Raw genomic sequence first — 6,777 nt, 5'->3', positions numbered from 1 at the left:
CCTTGATTTCTAAGGTATATGGGATTAAGATGGTCATAGACCAGTCCCTTTTCTTTGAACTCACCCAGCTATCCAGTGATGGTGTACTGTTTGAAGGTACACTTGATGATGATTGGAAGTTCGATTTCTCTGTTTCTGATGCCCGTCGGTTGGTTTGCACCAACCAAGCGGATATGATCGGAAGGCTTCTTGCTGGTTCATTGGCATTTGATTGTCGCATCCTCCACTATCTTATTGTTCGCATTTTGCTTCCAAGATCTTCAAACCTTGCACAGGTTTCTGAAGAAGATCTCATTATCATGTGGGCATTTCTTACCGATCGTCAAATCGACTGGGCTCATTTAGTCCGTTATCGCATGAATAAGACATTGCAATCAAACGCTCCCTTACTCTATCCTCATCTTATTTCTCTCTTTCTTCACCATTTCTAGGTACCTCTTGATTTTGAACCTTCTGTTCAAATCAAGAAGTCCTTTTCCATTGGGGCTGCAGTGGTCGCCTCCTTTGGTTACCGCAAAGAGCGTGATGACTCTTGGGTAAAGAAGGATGCTCAACCACATGATGCTGAGGAATGCTCGCCCGCTCGAGAGGATTCTTCTCTTCTGTAGAGTGTCATGGATAGGTTTGATAGTCTTCAGACCTATGTTGGAGAGAGATTTGATTCCTTGGAGAGTCAAGTAGACATTCGATTCGGAGAGATGGATTCTAGGATCACGAAGATTGAAGGCGACATTACTTACATCAGAGATTGCTTCAACCTTCCACCGCCACCATCCACTTAGATTATTATTATAGTTTATGGTATTTTCTATTTCTAAGTCGTGTATTTGGCTATGTTTTGAAACTTTATTAGTACTTCATTTTCTAGAATTTTAGAACTTGTTAGTAGCTTTATGTTATCGTTCTACTTGGTTACTGTTGATGACTTATGACTTATTTGATACATATGTTTTTATTATGATTTGTGAATAATTTATTATTTTGTTTGATTTTTATAAGTTTCTCATTTTTTCTTGTATGAATACATTTCTTGTATGTTTATCCATTTGTGTTTGATTTTATGTTACAATGCACTTTGGCCTTTTTGTTGATGCCAAAGGGGGAGAAAAATTTGGGGTTATTTAAATCAAGAATTCATACAATTATTAACTTAACTAAAAATGAAGCTTAAACTCAAAAAGAAAGGGGGAGAATAAAGTGAGTGAACAACTAGAAAATAGCTTGTATGCATCTCTTGATTTCAGGTTTGTCATCATAAAAAAGAGGGAGATTGTGGAAGCAAAGCTACCATGATGATTCACCAAGATGTTTTGATGATGCCAAAGCTCAAAGAGTTGTTTCAAGATTAAAGAATCAAGCATTCAAGATTCCACTCAAAGATTCAAGAATCAAATGAAGAAATCAAGAAGCATCAAGCCAAGTCAAAATAGGTAGTAAAAAGTATTTTTCAAAAAACATCAAATAGCACACTTTTTGTTTTAAAAAGGATTTTCTGAAATCTTCTAAGTTACCAGAGTTTTTACTCTCTAGTAATCGATTACCATTTGGTAGTAATTGATTACCTGTGACCAGGATGGTTTTCAAACTGGTTTCTGTGCTTTGCAACGTTCCAAAATGATTTTCAAATAGTGTAATCGATTACACTATATTAGTAATCGATTACAAGTGAATCTAAACGTTGAAATTCAAATCCAATTGTGAAGAGTCACAACTTTTCATAAAATACATTGTGTAATCGATTACACCATTATGGTAATCGATTGCCAGTGAATGTTTTTGAAGAAAATGTTAAGAGTTATAACTCTTAACATGGTTTTCTCAAAAGGTATCAAGGTTCTATAAATATAAGGCCTTGACACGCATTTTAAATATACATAATACAATATACAATAACAATACAATAACACAGAAAAACACATCTGATTACACAGAATTTTCCACTGCTTTTCTCTTGCAAAACCTTTGCCAAATTCATTCTAAGTTTTTGTTCAATCTTTCCTTGAAGAAAGGAAAATTCTGCAAAAACAAAAGCTGTGCTATCCTTCTGTTTTTCTCTTATTCTTCTTTCCTTCTCTCTCTTACCAAAAGAATTCAAAGAATTAATCGTCTGAGAATTCTTTTGATTCCCCAAACAAAGAATTCAAAGAACTAACCGTTTGAGAATTCTTTGTCCAAACACTAAATTCAAACTAACTGTCTGAGAATTCTGTGTAAGAAGCGGGTAGCTTCTTGGTTGTAATAGTGAACACAAGGGAGGGTACATCCTTTGTGGTTTGCTTCAAGTAGAGGGTACATCTACTTGGTTGTTCAAAGAGAACAAGGGAGGGTACATCCTTTGTGGCCCTTTGCTTGTAAAGGATTTTTACAAGGAAAGGAAATCTCAAGAGGTTGCTTGAGGACTGAATATAGGCACGGGTCGTTGCCAAACCAGTATAAAACTTGTGTTTGCTTTCTTCTTCCCTATGCTCTTTACTTTTCCATTGTGCACTTTTTATTTCCGCTTTACTTTTTTCTAAGTTATTGTTTCTGTTCTTTACTTTCTCATAACTTAGTAGTAAAGCCTAATTGAATCGAGTAACATTAGGAAGGATAAATTTTAAATTAGTCAAGACACGTTCATAATTAATTCAACCCCTCCATCTTAATTATTCCGAGGCCACTTGTTCCAACAAATAGTGCTTCTTCTTTCAAGTTTGTCACTAGCATAGTCAGCATCATAGTCACTGATCAACTTGAATTCCTTGCTATGCTTAAAGTAAAGACCAAGATTAGGAGTTCCCATTAAATATATAAATATTCTTTTGACAACAATTAAGTGAACTTCCCTTAGGTCTTGTTGCAATCTAGCACATAGTCTAACACTGAACAATATGTTAGGTGATGTAGCTCCATGTGGAGCTTGTAGGCCTTGGATCTTCTTCATCAATAGAGTCCTTTGCTTCTTGAAGATCAATGGTAGTAGAATGGAGATGGAGAAAAGGTGATTGGAGACACCACTTCAAGGAGAAGATGAGTCAAGAACAAGCTCACCACCACAGGAAACCATGGATAAGAGCTTGAAGGTAAGAGAAGATGAGTGGAGGGAGAGGGAGAGAGAAGGGCACGAATTTTATGCCTCAAATGAGGTCTGAAATTTGAAGTCTAATTTCTCAAATGATCAAAGTTGAAAAATGTACACACAAAACCTCTATTTATAGCCTAAGTGTCACACAAAATTGGAGGGAAATTTGAATTTTTATCCAAATTTCACTTGAATTTGAATTTGAATTTGAATTTGTGGAGCCAAAATTTCACTAATTATGATTAGTGAATTTCAGCTATGGTCAGCCCACTAATCCAAGATCAAGTCTAAGATTCTCCACTAAGTGTGCTTAGGTGTCATGAGGCATGAAAAACATGAAGGACATGCACAAAGTGTGACTATATGATGTGGCAATGGGATATAGCAAGCAAATGCTCACCTCCCCCTTAGACTGGTCCAAAATTTAATTGGATTGGGCTTCTCCCAATTTAATTAAATTTCTTTCCCAACACACACATCAAATAGAGCACTTAATGCATCTAAAATTACAAAACTACCTCTAATACAAAAACTAGTCTATGTGCCCTAAAATACAAGGGCTGAAAAATACTACATTACTAGGGTACCCTCCCTAGACTATGGAGTCCTAAATACAAAGCTCAAAAATAATGAAACCCTAATCTAATATGTACAAAGATAAGTGGGCTCGTACTTAGCTCATGGGTCCAAAATCTACCCTAAGGCTCATGAGAACCCTAGGGTCGTCTCCTGCATCTCTGGCCCAATCTTCTTAGAGTCTTCTATCCAGTGCGCTTGGGGGTAGGATTGCATCATCAAGTTTGGACGCAGTTAGATGCAATAAGAATCCAATCATTGCTCTGTATTGAAAGTTGTCCACTTTGTTGGATTCCTCGTCCAATCCATGTTGTTGGATGCATTGGAGTCTACATCTTTTTTTCATCTTCCAACTTGAACTTCTTGAGATGTTCCTTGACATACTTGGTTTGATGGATATTGATTCCATTGTTGGTCTATTTTAATAGTAGTCTTAAGTTCAGCTCTCCCATCATACACATTTTGAATTCAACCTGTATTAGCACTAAAGATAATGTTGTCCACATAAATTTGAACTAATATAAATTGGGATTCATAGCTCTTGCGAAATAAAGTTGTATCCATTTTTCCTCTTTCAAAGTCATTATTTACAAGAAATGAACTTAGACATTCATACCAAGTTCTAAGAGCTTGTGTAAGTCCATACAATGTTTTATAAAGTTTCATAACATGGTGTAGAAAAGTGTTACCCTCAAACCCAGGAGGTTGTTCTACATAGACTTCTTCTTGTATCAGTCCATTAAGAAATGTGCTTTTTATGTCCATTTGGTATAATCTCATTTTTGTATGAGCTGCAAATGAGAGTAAAGTGCATATTGCTTCTAGACAAGCAACAGGAGTGTAACACCCCATTTTTTGTAAAATAAATTTAAAAGGTTTTTTAGTTAAAAATAAATAAATTTTTAGAAAAATGGTGAGGTTTTTATAATTAAATAAATAAGGAGAAATAACTTTATTAAAATAATGGTTTGAAGAAAAATAAAAACGATATTTGATTTATTCATTTGATAAGAAATAAAATAGAATATTTGTTTATAAAATAATAAATAAAGAAAAATAAAGTAAATAATAAGTTGGGAGTACCCTAACTATAAATAGAGACATGTTAAGTCAGTTTTCAAACTAACAATAGTCTCTACGCTTCCTCTTCCTCTCAATTCCGTGTTCCCTTCTCCTCCTTCCAAAACCCTCTCTTTTTTCTGCATACACTCAAACTTGTTTCAGTAAAATGAGGATCTCAGACTCGTTAACCATTGGATCATTGTGAAATTTGAGCATTAGGTTCGGAACTCATTTCCAAACATTCTCAACGTTGGAATTTGCAAAACAATGTTGGAGGCGAGAGAAATGTTCTCCCGTAGAGATCCAAAACCTATCCCAATAAAACTACGATCCTAGACTCGATAACTATTATGCAATTTAGACACCACCTTTTGATGGAAGCTTGCTTGTGAATATTCTATGGAAGCTGAATCTTTGAGCTTCAGTGAGATCCTTCAATGGTGATTTTCCACCATGGAGATGCAGCGGAAGATAAAGGAGAAGAGGTGAGAGAAGGCGCCATCCACTAGGGAATAAGCCATGGAAGAAAGAGCTTCACCACCAAGAGAGTGCCTTGGATAAGAAGCTTAGAGAGGAAGCTTCAATGGAGGAAAAGAAAGAGAGAGGGGGGAGCACGAAATTGAAGGAGGAAAAGAGGGAGAGAAGTTGAACTTTGAAGTGTGTCTCACAAGACTCTTATTCATCAAAATTACAACAAGTGTTACACATGCTTCTATTTATAGCCTAGGTAGCTTCCTTGAGAAGCTTCCTTAAGAAGCTTCCTTGAGAAACTTCTTTGATTAGCTTCCTTGAGAAGCTAGAGCTTAGCTACACACACCCCTCTAATAACTAAGCTCGCCTCCTTGAGAAGCTTCCTTTAGAAGCTTTCTTGAGAAACTTCCTTGAGAAGCTAGAGCTTAGCTACACACACCCCTCTAATAGCTAAGCTCACCTCCTTGAGATTAGAAGCTAGAGCTTAGCTACACCCAACCCCTATAATAGCTAAGCTCACCCTCATGCCAAAATACATGAAAATACAAAAAAAGTCCCTACTACAAAGACTACTCAAAATGCCCTGAAATACAAGGCTAAAACCCTATACTACTAGAATGGCCAAAATACAAGGCCCAAAAGAAAGAAAAACCTATTCTAATATTTACAAAGAAGAATGGATCCAACCTTGGCCCATGGGCTCAAAAATTTACCCTAAGGTTCTTGAGAACCCTAGGGCCTTCTTTAGCAGCTCTAGCCCAATCCTCTTGGAGTCTTCTATTCAATACCCTTAGAGGGTAGGATTGCATCACCTTTGGAATCCATTTTCACACATCTCCACCGTTCGGATTTTCGAAATAATGTCCACAAAGAGAGAAATGTCCCTTGCACTTTGAGAGTAAAATGGAGGCTACAATCTCTTCTCCTTCTCTCTAACGCTTGGAAACCCTAACAAAGCAAACAAAGGAAAATTTTGAGGCATCTTAGAGAACTACTAGAGACACCGCTATCATTGTCAGACTACGCACATGAGCTCGCTTAGAGATAAGGGATGAGTTTATCGCGATTGAGGTTAGAATGAACAAGTGTAGGAATCCTTAGGGGATCAAATTGAGGTTTATTTTGGGATGTTTATTGTATTATAATTCTTTTTGTATAATTATGTGAAATTGTTTAAGGGATTTTACTCCTTGTGTTGTGAGAAACATTTTTGTATAATTTGTTTGTGTTTTGGATAAAATTAGCATAATAAATAATTATATTGGAATCATGAAATTGTGGTTGAAATTGTGTATAAGTGATAAATTGAATATGTGATGAATTGTGAAATAACATGTTACTTTGAGATTATAACATTGTTATTGAGATTGAGTATAAGTGCAAAGTTGAACATGTGTTAATTTTGCGAGATACATGTAAACATGTGATGGCGAATTGTGATATTGTGAGATGTTAAAATTATGGATATGAAATTTGATTGTGAATGAGTGGTTAACACTTGATGTGACAATACTTGTGTTGTGAGTTGTGAATTATACAATAACCCGACTGGTGTTTATCTTGAGAAAAGTGTTTATGCGCAGTGTTAAAGGAAAGATGTAGGATTC

Source organism: Glycine max, chromosome 6 (genome assembly GCF_000004515.6).
Source record: "Glycine max cultivar Williams 82 chromosome 6, Glycine_max_v4.0, whole genome shotgun sequence".
Lineage (NCBI taxonomy): Eukaryota > Viridiplantae > Streptophyta > Magnoliopsida > Fabales > Fabaceae > Glycine > Glycine max.
Note: the sequence above shows the minus strand (reverse complement) of the source record.